Raw genomic sequence first — 13988 nt, 5'->3', positions numbered from 1 at the left:
AAAGCTAAACCAGGACCACCACTACTGTTTAGGTCAGAGCCAACAACTGGTCTGGGATTATTTGCTCAATTCATTGGTCTGCTTTGTTATTGCAATTGCCTTATTTTTTCTTTTTGTTTTTTTTTTTCTTTTCCCTCCAAGCTGCTGTGCTGTAACAGGGACATTTTAGTGGCTCTAAGAAGGGCATTCCTGCTGCCATGTGCTTAAAACTCTCTTTCTGCAGCATTCTTGAGCACTGTTTTTCCTCCAGCCTGCTCTGTTCTCCAGCAATATAATGCCACAGTATGAGAATGACCCAGAGAAGCTGATAAAATATTTAAGACGTGTGTTCTGATTGTGTTAGGTAAGCAAATACCACAAGAGCCCAACCATTAGTGAACCTGATCAGTCCATTCCCCTAGGACTTGCCAGCAGAGCAAGCCAGAGCAGTCTGAACTAGAAGTAATGAGGCAGCTGCCTTTCCCAAAAGAGAGGGAAGCTTGAAGGTGCATTTTGCAGAAATGAGAATTGCAACCTGTGGGTCCTGCTCCAAAAGCAAGAAAAAGAGACATATAGGTATATAGATAGGCAGAAATAGATTCTATAGATGCATCTGGATATTATAGATATACAGATGCAGACAGCAGAGATGTGTGCCTGTGCATGTGTGTATACAGCAGGTCAGCAGGTGTTTTCACAGGGCATTGCATTCAGCTGACAGCAAGTCAGCTTAAAAGAAAGAAAAATATTTGACAAACCTGGCCAGTTCATGTAGGAAATTGAGTCGAGAAAAAAAATAAATAAAGGCAGAAACTGATTAGTTTAAATTTGGGGCCCTCTGGATTATAATGGATCCCATAGGAAGACAGGAGGCTTTGTATGGAAGGACTCTATATCCTCCTTGCACTTTCCCTTTTGTTCCACTAATCATTTTCATTCTGTGTTATATGGTGGTTGATCCAATTCCAGCTTAGTAGAGGTTTTTCTTAGCTTCAAGAAGCTGTGCTACAAAGACACCCCATAGCCATGGGTAAGATGGGACACACTGGGGACTCTGGTTACACTCAGCTGTGTAGGGTATCACAACACCAGCCATTGTTTTGATTTAAGTTTTTTGTTGTTGATATTTTGCTGTGGCTGCTCCCTGTACTTTGATCTATATGGTAAATTGTCAGAATTAAAGTCAGGCAGTTTTCACAAGCTGATGGTGAGGATGAGGAAGTGGTAGTTTTGTTACCAGTGTCCTTCTGCAAAGGTGGTTGCCTTTAGAGGCAAAGTTTCATCATGCAGATGGAGTAAGTGCAACCTGCAGAGAGTAACATCCCTTTGGGTACCTAATTCCTGCAGTCCCAAACTCATCCCCTAGAACAGCAGAGGGATTATCAGTCCTTTGTGTAGGTTTTCTGCTACCTCTTTGTGGTAGTATTTTGTGGGATGAGGTGAAGGGCCTGGGGGGACACTCACAGCCCCACCAATCCACAGCAATACAATTTGGTAACACCCTGGTAATGCTGGCAGTGAGGTTTGCAGGGCTCCCACTGTACTGACACACTTGGCACTGGCACTGCAGGTGATTCCTGCCACTACATTGCAAAAACTGAGCTAAACCAATACCCTGCCATTAGTATGACTGTGCCTCAAGCCAATCTGACTGACTAAAACTAGGGAAAAATGCAGTGGGAAAGTATTTAGCATGTTGTCAGTGTAGCCAACTGGTGTGGCAAACCCTGCAGTTCACTGTGTGCAGAGCATGGCAAGGGCAGGAAGGACAGTAGGCAGGTGGGTGGGCAGGGAATGAGCAGAGAAAGGAAAGATGGCCAAAATGTTTGTGAGTTGCTGCATGGTGAAGCTGTATTCCTAGGCTGTGCCTGGGGCACCAGACAGAAACTCAGTGAGATGGTGTCTGCATCTTGTGCCATTAGTGGCAGTGGTTCTGCCCCGTTGTTCCTGTGAGGTGTCTATACTGAGCCATCACCAAGGCTTTACCAAGAGTTCTCCTCCCCTTCAAAGACAAAAGTAGCTTTAAAACATGACCTGCTTTCTGACTTCAAAGAGTCAGCAATCCTCACTCTGCAGAGACAGGGAAACCCAAGCTACTGTTTACAATGTGCTTTTAAATTCTTTATACAGTGGATTTCCAGAGCAGAACTCACATTTTTAGTTAATTAGAAAGATCTTCATGCATATCTCCATGAGGGATTTCATCTGTCATGTTATGTCTCATGTCACCCCAGGAGAATTTTACAAAGATCCTTATAAGCAGCAGCAGAAAGAAGTACCATTTTGATCTGCTCACAAAAATATTTCTGCTTTCCTTGCAAGCCCGTGTTGAGCAAAGGGAGCATGCAGGGCTGAGTCCTGTCAAGGAACAGTGCCACAGAAGGAAGCAGGACAATCCACACTCCTGGCACTCACAGCTTGTTTCTGGGATGGGAGGAGAAAGGCCTGTTTTTCCCAATGAGAAATTAAGACCCTTTGGCTTGCTGAAGCCATAGAAGAAGTCAGGAACAAGGCAGTCCCTTTTCCAGGAAAACTCTACTTCTAATGTGGTATGAGAGCAGTAGGAACCCATCAGAGCTGCAAAGCAGAGCTCCATCACTGCTGCTGGGCTAATCGGAGCCAGCAGCTGGGAGGGAAAGCCAAGGACAGCTTTTAAATGCACACGGCAGAGAGAGGAATGAAAAATATTAATTTTAAATGGATCGACACTGGCCTTGGAACTAGGCAGGCAAACATCCAAGCCTGTCAGGAGGGAGTAATGAGGGCTTTTAAATTAGATGTGATCACCTATCTGCGGCTGTACAGAGTGTTTGCTGTGTATCCTTCATACCTTAGGGAGAACCCCAGACATGTGAGGTTGCAACTGGGCTGTCTGTCTATGGGCTCTTTCACCTGAAAGTTTCAAGTGCTTCTCAGGCTTTAATTTAGTGCCTTAATTATCCAGGGGTTTAGGTAAATATAATTGTCTTCATTTTTTCCCAGCAGTGCATAGAGAGGAATAGACTGACAGAGAAATCAGAAAGTGTGAGCATGCCCCCCGCTTTCCTACCCCCCCTTTCCTGCTCTTGCCAACAGCCCGTACATCAGGGCCCTGCCAGGAGACTGTGGGCAGGCAAAGCTTTACCTGCTGAAGGCATATCCATGCAGTCCTCCCTAAGAACTGTAATCCTTGCCCTCAAGGAGAAATGAGCTGTTTTGCTTTCCATTTGTCTTCTTCAAAGCTCTGGCCAAGCTCGTCCTCATTAGGAGGCCATTAAAACACCGATGTTCTTCACATTACGATTTCCTCTTGGATTAGATGGGAAGATTTTTATACGCTGTAAAAAGATTCTCCGGTTCTGACATCTCCTTTTTTATTTGCCCAGACCAAAAGCTTGCAAGGAACAGGAATGGGAAACCATACCAGCATTCAAATAAAATGCCACAATCATCCACAGAGGCGAGGGGAAAGCCCTACAGTCTCGTTAGCCAAACTTGCACATGGTTCTAATCAAATGGGTGGGAGGGAGACATTCCCTTGGCCACGGATACCAACGATTTTTTCCTTAGGTTCCAATTCTGTAACTCTTATTCATCCGAAGATAAACGGGCTTTTCAGGCAGGGAAAGAGGGCTTTGGGACCGGGCTCTAAGGCTTTTCATGTATTCATGAAGTTGTCACTTGCCTTTTACATTCAAATTCTGATGGGTCAGACTTCCTAGACGGTGTCTTTCAACACCTAATAACTCACCCAGCAAGCTCCAGTGCTAATACAGACGTCTTCTTATCAAGCTTGAGACTGAGAGGTTGGAGGATTATTTTAAAGACACTTTTTGGATTTGTACTGAATCCTTCAGAGGGATTATTTATGTGGCATTTCTTTCCCATTACACAGTTGAAAACATCACCTGTTTTAGCAGGATATTTCTGGGGTGAGTGCAGAAATATTTTGAGGAATTTGGCCATTGCCATTTGCTAATGGAAAATGTAGTAACCGAAGCAGGTTTTTTTAAAACCACAATAAATTTTATATTTGTTACTGCTGGATTCCCATTAAATGCATTAATTACAGGAATTTTTAATGAAACAAGTAAAAAAACCCCCTCCATTATGTATAGAGGACTGTGAAAAACAAGGTATTCAGCAGCGTGTGCTCTTATATACTCTTAATAAAAGACCTTACCATAAGGTAAAAACCCAATAAAATATGCTATAATGTGCTATGGGACCCACCATTGATTTACAATACATTTACTCCTTTAGCACTAAGCAAGTTTTGCACAATACACAACCAGCTTTTATATATTTATATATAAGACCCGTTTTCTTCTCACAAAGATTTATTGAATTTCCCCAGTGCATATTCATTTTCTAAAAAGTTATTTGTTTTGCTCTATACTCATTGTAATAAAGGCAACAATATTCTTCCTGATTGACACCCATGATATTAAAATTACAAAAAAAAAGAGAGCTGATATTGTGATACTTTATATGGAAATACTATTCTGTAGGCTAAATGCAAGCAGAGTTTTGCTAATATCTGGCATTTTACAAAACTGCAGCATGTTGGGCGAGGTCTAGAAATACATGGCAAAATTATTGTGAAGTTCCAGTTTCTGATTCCTCCAAGGAACTATAAATGAGTAATTTAAAAATAAGTCCGTACACCTTCTGTTCCCCCAAATTTAAATGACGAACATGTAAAACCCACAGCAGCAAGCTCAACGCAACTCCTGAGAAAGTTAAATTATGTATAACATAATGAACATGGGTTGAAATCCTTGAAGAAATGAAGGATTCTCCGAAATGCACTTGCCAATCCTTTGCATGTCATCAAAGACTATTTTTTCAAGCACGATGTAATGTCTCATGATATAATGGAACAGTTCTCGGTGTTCCCTATTAGTCACACAGATTATTATGGTTGGCAGAGGGTCCTCTCTGTGTTCCTTCCTTAGAGGTTCATCTCCCCATGCCCATTCAGTCCGCTATGAAATTCAGCCCCCCGGTTTTTAAAGCCTCCCTTCTACCTGTAATAAAGGGAGGGGATCGCGCAAGGCGCTGGTCCCGCAGGGCTGGCCTCGCAGGTCTACAGCAGGCCAGGGGCAGGAGGCCGGCAGAGGAAAATGCCTCTCTGCTCGCCTTGCCCGCCTGAGGAAGGCCAGCCCTGCTGAGAGCAAGCGTCGCCCTGTTTACACGCCCTTGGGGCAGCCGAGCTGGGCCGAGATGCTCTGTGCCTCCCCACATCTCCCGGCTCCCGCACGGAGCCTGCCCCGCGCTATGGGCATTGCACAGCCCCGCTCTCACCGCTCGCCTGCCCGCGGCCACCAGCCCCGCTCCACACGCTCCGGACGGGCCGGTGGCCGAGGCGGACCCGGGGAGAGCCCGCGTTCCGCACCATCTGGGCCGGCTGCGCTCGCCCCGCACAGACGGGGCATCTCCCGGGCTCCAACCCGCGCTGCCCGGGGCCGGCCGCGGGCACTGCGACACGGCGGGGCCCGAGACGATGGGCGCACCGGGACACTGCGCTGATGCGGCTGGCTCGACTCGGCTCGGCTCGGCTCGGCTCGGCTCGGCTCGGCTCGGCACGGCACGGCACGGCACGGCACGGCTCGGCTCGGCTCGGCACGGCACGGCACGGCTCGGCTCGGCACGGCACGGCTCATTCTGCCCGGCGAGTTCCCGGCGCGTTCCCGGTGCGGCCGTGCCCCCCTGTGGCGCGGCCGGGAAGCTCAGGCGCTGCTCCCCGCTCGGCTTTTATTCCCTCGGTTTTTTTCTTTCCCCGTGACCTGATCCGACCAACAACTAATTGAGCGAACCCCAACAAAGGCAGAAGTTACTATCGAAATGTCTGGAATTGTTTGCTGCCCGCGTCGGCCCGTGGGTTTCATAGGAGGAAGAGCGCACGGCGCTTTCAGGCGGAGCAGGGTTCATCACTTCGGTGGAGACCCAGGAGACTGCAGGGTACCAGCACCGGGAGATGCTGCCCTGACCCACCGAATGGCTCTTCTTCTTCTCAGCTGCTCTTTCGTCCCGGGCAGGGCACTGAGGAGCTCCATGGGTTCAAAAGGCTGGCAGCTCGCTCTGCCTGGAAACTTCCCCAAAGAGAAAGGAACGAGGATTGCTCTGGTGGTTTCCTCATTTTCCTATTTCAGAGCTGACAATTTTCAGCAAGAAACTGTAGGAATGAGATGAAGACTTTCAGCCAAAGAGTGAAAGCAAGGAAACTAAGAGTTATAATAAGTAGCATCCTTACTTTTTATATATAACTATGTGATCTTCAAGGTCTCTTCCAACCCTAACCATTCTATGATTCCATGAGATATATATCTCATCTGCTTTCTCTGTGGACTATGCAGACTATTTCTGTTCTTGGCTTCAACCATTTTAGAAATTACAAATTTAAAATTTGAGAAGAAAATGCTGCATTGGAGCAAAGCTCTGGAGCTTATTAAAAAGCACACACAACCACATGCTGTGAATAATTCATCCCTCTATTCAGCACAGAGAGGACAGTCTTCTACTTTATGAAGTTTTACTGTTAAAATTCTAACCCTGGAAGAACTTAAATGAGCAACACTGAGTGAGGTGTCTATGGAGGGGACAGCACAGCCTGCAGAGGGACCCTGTGCACTGGGATAAATGGCAGGGCTTTGCTAGCAGGCAATGACCAGTGTGGAAGGAGGGCATGAATCACAGACTCATTAAGGTTGGAAAAGATCACCAAGATCAAGTCCAACCATTAACCCAGCACTGTTGTGTGACCCCTAAATCATGTCCCAAAGTGCCATATCCACAATCCTTTTAAATACCTCCAGGTATTTAAGTGGTGATTCCCTAGGCAGCCTTTTGCAGTATTTGACCACTCTTTTCCATAAAGAAATTTTCCTAATATCCAATATAAATCTCCCCTGGTGCAACTGTCACTTGTTACTTGGGGGAAGAGACCAACCTCCACCTCATTACAATCTTCTTTCAGGTAATTGTAAAGAGCAATAAAGTTCTCCCTGGCCCTCCTTTTCTCCAGCCTAAACAACTCCAGCTTGCTCAGACACTGCTCATAAAACTTGTGTTCCAAAGCATTCACCAGCTCCAATGCCCTTCTCTCCAGCACCTCAAAGTCTTTCTTGTAGTGAGGGGCCCAAACTGAGCACAGGATTTGAGGTGTGGCCTCACAGTGCCCAGAACAGAGGGACAGTCACTGCCCTGGTCCTGCTGGCCACACTGTTGCTGATACAGGCCAGGATGGTTTAACCTTCTGTCTGGCTGATATTAAACTACTGTTGACCAGCACCTTTTCCACTGGGCCACTTTCCAGCACTCTGCCCCAGCCTGTAGCACTGCCTGGATTGTTGTTGCCCAAATACAGGACCCAACATTTTGCCTTGTTGAACCTCAGACCACGGGCTTTGGCCCATCAATCCAGCCTGTCCAAATCCCCCTGCAGAGCCTTCCTACCCTCCTGCAGATCAGCACTCCCACCCGACTTTTCTCAGTGCTCTCTAACTGGTAATCAGAGATTTATGTTAATTGGCAATAAGTAATAAAGATTCCACGAATTGAGTCCATTTTGCCCATAACACCCTGAGCACATGATGCTGGCTGACATGAATAAGGAGGCCATAACCCCTTGTAACCCATTTGCATTGTAAATCTATCCTAGTACAACGTGCCCTGCACTCACCATCTTGGAAACTACATTATTCATCACAAAAGTTTCTCATGCATTTCCAGTGATTTAATTTGTCTTTGGACCTGTACCTTATGGAAATCTGGTAAATCATCATTTAGGTGATTAAGGCTTGAGGCATCATTGGGAAGAGCAGGAGCTGAGAAGAAACCCAAATCTTTTGGCCACGTGGGACTTCTCAAAGGAGCCAGACAGATTTTGCATGAAAGTATTTTAAAGTTTTCAGGCCATGTGGAAAGATTTCAGACCAAAAGAATGCTCATGCCTTTTAGGTAAAATCAATAAAACAGTGGGGTTTAGGAACTAAGAGAAATGTCAAATATCTGGATAAAAATTCTGAGTTGCACACATCTAACAGTTAAATAATTTTAAAGTAAATAGGAAAGAAAAACGTTGTTACTATTCACCAGGAATTTTTTCCCCTTTTTGCTGTGTTTCAGCAACTCCTTTTTATTGAAAGGATCCTTAACAATACAACACAGCCTCTTAATTCTGTTGTTTGGAATGAAAACTTGAAGCAGAAAACCCAAACAAATAAAGCAACCCTTTGAATCATGCTACTGGGTTTTGCTGGAAACTACTTCTAAAAAACAGTCATTAGGTTCAAACCAAAACTGAAACTCTCCTTCTTCATACTGATACTCCAAAACAGTACAAAAGATACCTGTGCATGTGCTGATTTTTATGCCTGTGTTGAACTTGTAGTATCATGGGACTATTTGTGGTAGTGCAGATAAGCCCACATGTGAGTGTTTGCAGAAACTGAGCTTATCTCCAGCCCATATTAGCTGGATTCAGTGTGCTTGAGCAGACACACACTGCTTTCTCTCAGGAGTCACGGGGTGAATACCCTCCAAGTTTCAGATCTCCTTTTCCACTCTAAAGTTAAAACTTCAAAAGTCTGGAGTAAGAACCTTTGGGGATTAATGTAATTCATTCTTTCCTGTCCAAGTTTTACATTGTGGGGTTATTACACTGCTCACCACAACTGCAAGCTCTGGGCCAGAGACAACTGTTTCAGTTTATTTTAACAGGGTGTTTACCTTATTAAAGTAATAACAAAGAGGGATGATTGCATTAATTACTACATCAAACTAGCTGCCATGGCACTCCCCTGCCAACCCTCAACTTAATTAGTTGCATCTGTAAGTTAAGTGATAGAAGGTTTTTAATTATTATTCCTTCCCCCCCACCCCGGTTTTTCTTTTAATCCATTTTGCCACTTAATACTGTCTCTTCAAGTGAAAGTTATTGTTCTTCACTGAGAGGATGAGAAGATTTACATGGACTTCTAGCATGTGGTAAGAGGTTCAGAGCTTGATTCATGGTTACTCAGGCCCATCTGAGGTGATACATACCCCACAAAGTGGTTTTAAAATGCTGCTTTTCTACTGATAGCAATTTAGACATGACTTGCCCTGGTGTAATTGGTTACAGGGATTTAAAAAAGCAGTAAACCTTGGGGGTTGTCATATCTGTATGAATGAGTGGCATTTGTAGTGTCACACTAATATAAATCCAGCACTAAGAACGTGTCCAAATTAGCTACCTTTCTTGATTTTATGTTAAATCTAGTTTCTTAATAAAACAGTGCATTCTGCTGGATGCAGGGCAGTGAGTGTACATCTTTATCTCCCTCCTAGTAAAGTTGAAACCATCAGACAATTTCAAAAAAGCAGATGGTCAGCAGCTCCAACCAATTTTGTGGAAGGAATGGGCTGGATAAAGAAGAGAGAGAACGCTTGCCCCATCTTTGAGGGAGAAGTGAGCAGAGACCTTGTCCACAGGTGAGGCACAAAGCCACAGTTCCACCAATGGTCTGGGGGGTTTGGAGACACCCACTTCACTTCCCCACACAGCAGCCATTTCAGAGGAGCACACAGGGGGTTTCTTTGCTCCCAGGACTTTGAAGGGGCATGTACAATCAGGTTTTTTTTAGAAGTGGAGTTAATTTTTACATCAGAGGTAGTGCCTCCTTATAGGAAGTTGCCTGCCAAGGCAGCAGCAGGCACAGCACAGCCTCCTGAATCTCTGATGGGGATAAGCAGCAAGTCTCTCAGCATTTTTAGCAGTACCCTACAGCTGCCAGTTGCAGATATAAGGTAGAAGGATGACAATGGAGCTGGCTGCTCCTTCCCAGTTCTAATTTGATTTAAATCAGATCATGAGCAATTAAAAAAAAAAAATGCTTAGGGCTGCTTTAAGTTAAACCAGCTGTATATCAATAGCCTGCAAGGACAGGGAACAGCAATACTAGTCCTGTCATCTCCTGTCTTCACTGTTCTGCCTGCGACCAGCTGCAGAAGCCACTGGGACTACAGATTTCCCAACAATGGAATAAACCACAGTGTGGGAAGATCCATCTCCTTTTGGTCCTATTGTTCTGACAACACAAAATGTCTCAGTGCAGCTGAGAATCTGGCTTTTCACATCTCTCCCAGCTTCTAATAGGTTTCAGCAAGAAAAGTTGCTTGTCTCATTTCTTTGAGAGTACATAATTGCTGTCAGAGATGTCCAAGATGGTTTTGTTTTCTGTGAAAAATTGTTGCACACTGGACATGTCACCTAAGGTTGCTTGAGATGGGAATACAGGGAAATATAGGAGAGGCTTCTGTCTGTGCCATGGGGGAGATCTTCACAGCAAATTACCTCTGGTGGGGGATATCACTTTTCAGTGTTATTATTAACCTCAGTGTCACCACTGCAGCCAATTAACAGGGCTAGGAATTCCCCTGGTATCTCTGGTCCAAATTCTGCTAAATGATGCTCCATTTGATTTCCACTTTCCTCAGCTGGGTCTCATGTATGCATCTAAGGGTAGCATTTGGCCCAAAAAGAGGAATTGTCACTTCTGTAACAAGCAGAAGCATTTGGTACTCCACATGTGGGTTTTCATTCCTGGGTGGAAAAGTCTGGGGAGACCAACAGGGTTCCTTTGTTGGCCAGTGATTTAAGGTGTGTTGGTTTGCATGACTTCATCTTCTACCTTCCAACACTCATGAGGCTTTTCTGAATTAACTGAAAGGAAAGAGAGGCAGCAGAAGAGTGGGAGAATGGGACCATCCTTCATGGATCATTCCTCTGTAGTTAAAACATTAGAGAATTCCTGTGTTTAGGAAGAAAAAGAAGAGAGCCCCCCCACCATGGCTGCACCATGGTGCTTACAGCATTACACCATGCAAGTAATAGAGGGTATGTTTGTGTTTAAAAGAGTGTCAAAGCCAAGTGTGGTAAAGAAAATACCTGCTGTGATAATAAATCACTTAAAATGTTTGCAATCTCACAAAACAGGGATTGTTGAGAATTTTCATGTTTCACTCCACATTTTCTTTCAAAGGAGTGGGAGGAGAAAAAGTTTTCGTCTTGCAGACATGTAATTTTCATGTTCATGTTATGACTTTAATTATGTCATTGAGAAGCACTCAGCAGAATTTGCCTCCCTTGCAGTACCTTCTGAAATGAAAAATTAAATTCTGTTCTAGTTGTAATAATAGGAGAATTTTCATCTTCAAAATAAATAAAAAAAAACATGTTCAGGCCAAGGCATTTAACTAAGACTCAGGGCAGATAAAGAACAACCTGAGTGCCAAAGCACAGGCACTTAATTCAATAAAAGCAAAGTAACATTTGATGCCCTGTAGCTCCAAGACACCTGCTTGAGGCTGGCAAATGTGACACAGCACATCTGCAGCCTCCAGAAAGGGAGGTGAAGGGCAGGCAGGGTGTCTAAAGTGGCACTGGTTACCATTGCTTTGGCACTAGAATTACTACCCACTATTGTAATTTATTTCTGCATTGGTTTGACTTTCATCTGATTATATATTTGATAGGAATCACATTTTAGTGGCTCTAAGTACACATATATGAGCAAAAGATACACAAAAATGATGCCATAGTGTCCTTCTGCGTTACTGGCAAGATGAAGATTCATTGTAGGAATTAAGTGCAGGTGGGAAACCCAGAGAAAATTCAGGGGCATAAAGTATCTTCCAAAGCATAAAAATAAATTCCAGAGTATAGTCTTCACCTCTGAGGAAAAAAGCCTCACTGGACTTTTCTACAGTTGAGCATTTAGTCAAATAATGACTCCAGGATAAGCACCCTTAGCAGCACTTACCCAAAGTAAATAGAGTTGAAATCAGAATTGCATAGAATAACACTATATATGAGCTTATAACAAATAAAAATTCTGAAAATGTTTTCCTGGAGAAACTCAAGATTAATTAAACCTATGGCCTTACAAAGAAAATAAAAATAACCTTAAACAAAATCTATTGGCTTAGTGTTTTAAAAGTTTCCCTCACCTTTTTGATTTTAGTCTAGGAATTACATTTCAGCTAGAGCTTTGCTGCTTTTGGAAGGTAGTAAATAGAGTACTCAATTGTACAAAATCATGGAAATTAGGACTCCTTTGGCTGCCCACTGTGGTACTGTTCCCCATGGGCTCATTTGAGGGAGAGCTGCCCAAAGGCCAAACTGTACCTGTGACTGGGAGCACACACAGCTCTCACTCTTGCCAATAGAAATTCCATGCACAGACCAAGGCAGTAAATTGTGCTGCATACTTACTGTAAAAATTGGTGATAAGGAGAAACATAGGCAATTTTAAAGGAGCTTGTGCTTTTTTAAGGATGATTGATATCATCATGCATAAAGTATTGAATATTTAAATGGGCTGGGGAATCTCATCTGCTGATTACTTGATGTTAAAATATGTCATTTCAGAACTCAGAATACCCTTTCAAAAATTTTGTAACTTTCTCACTCTCTCTGGAGTCATTAATTATACGGTTTTGAGAATCAGTCAAGGGACATACTCAGTTTCTTTCTCCACTAGGCAGAGAAATATAGTTCAAAGTACTCTACCTAGTTTCTCAGCAAATTAATAGACTGGCATATGTGCTTCCTTGGCTAACACTTTTCACCTGTGACAACTGCAGGTAATTATTTTGCCCAAGTGAAACTGATTCTGGGCATTCTCAATGAGAAAACCTTTCTTTCCAGGTTCAATAAAATTTGGTATGCATTTCACCCTTGGAACTTAGATCTTTCATTATAAAGTTGTATGGCAGAAAGAACTGACTCTTTGCATTTGAATATTGGTCTCCAAAGTAACAGTGATAGTGGGAGCAAGAGTGCCAATGTTATTCTTTAAAGATGAGGTAAGTTACATCCTGTCCAAACTTAGGAGGCTAAATGAGCTTGTGACAATTATATTTATTATGGCAGGGCTGCCAGCAATTGTTAGAAAAAATCTGCTCCACCAAAATACTGGTTTTTTTAGGATAAAGTTGGGCAAAAAGTTGATTAATTCCCTTATTTCAGGTAAAACTGCCTAAAAATTTATCCTAAAATCTGAAGGCCAACAGAGCTCTGGAAAAACCCACTATTTTAAAACTACTGATTGTTGCCCAAATATTTACAAAAATCCCATTAGGGCAACATTGGATGGAATATTTTTCAGGTAGACGTTTGTAAAAATGTGCTCTCCTTTGCAAACATAAAAAACCTCTGACAACAACAACACAACTTCAAACCAAACAAAACAACTCCCACAAACTAACCAACCAAAGCCCAAAAAAACAAAGAGAAAGCCACACATTCAAAGCTGGGAGCAGAGTAAGAGTTCCCTGGCCATTGCAGACCTCACTGGTAATTCCTGCCTGCCAGTGTCACTCTTTTCAGCCTGACACTGCCACGTGCTGCCATTCCTGATGGTGATGCCACTCGTGTCCCAGGGAGTTCCCCCATCTGTGTCCTTCTTCCTGAGCTCTATGGCCATTTCAGCATCCTGCTGCAGAGCTAATTTACACTCCTAGAAGTGTTAGGGCTGGTACAAAGAACAACAACTTCTGTTGTGTCTTAACCATTAACCTTGTCTCTTCATCTGAATGATCTGAGAAGAAATAACCATTATATTAAGGAGACAATGTAGAAAAATCATAGTGTCCCGATACTTGCTTTTAAAGCACTTTCAAATTCTCAAATGAAATATGGGGGGTGTTGGGTTATTGCTAATAAAATCTGAGTGACTTATTGAAGTATTCATAAGGTGAATGCAAGACTTATATCATTAGTCTTCTTAAAACTTTTCACAATTGAATTCTACAAATCAGCAAACAATGAAATTGGTTATTGGGTGTGGTAATATCTATTTCACCACTGCAAGTTGCTTTTATTGGGCATTATTATGTCAGCTAATCATTAGCAGGTCTGGCCTTAGGAAATTTTGTTTAGCAAACCAAAATTATATCTCTTTTTAATGTGAAACAGTTGACATGAAGGATTATGGATATTAGATGAGGGTTTGTATTTTGAAAGGGGGGGAGCTGGAATGTGA

This window comes from Erithacus rubecula (genome assembly GCF_903797595.1).
Source record: "Erithacus rubecula genome assembly, chromosome: 3".
NCBI classification, from domain to species: Eukaryota; Metazoa; Chordata; class Aves; order Passeriformes; family Muscicapidae; genus Erithacus; species Erithacus rubecula.
The sequence above is the reverse complement of the archived record's forward strand: the minus strand, read 5'-3'. Positions refer to the sequence as shown.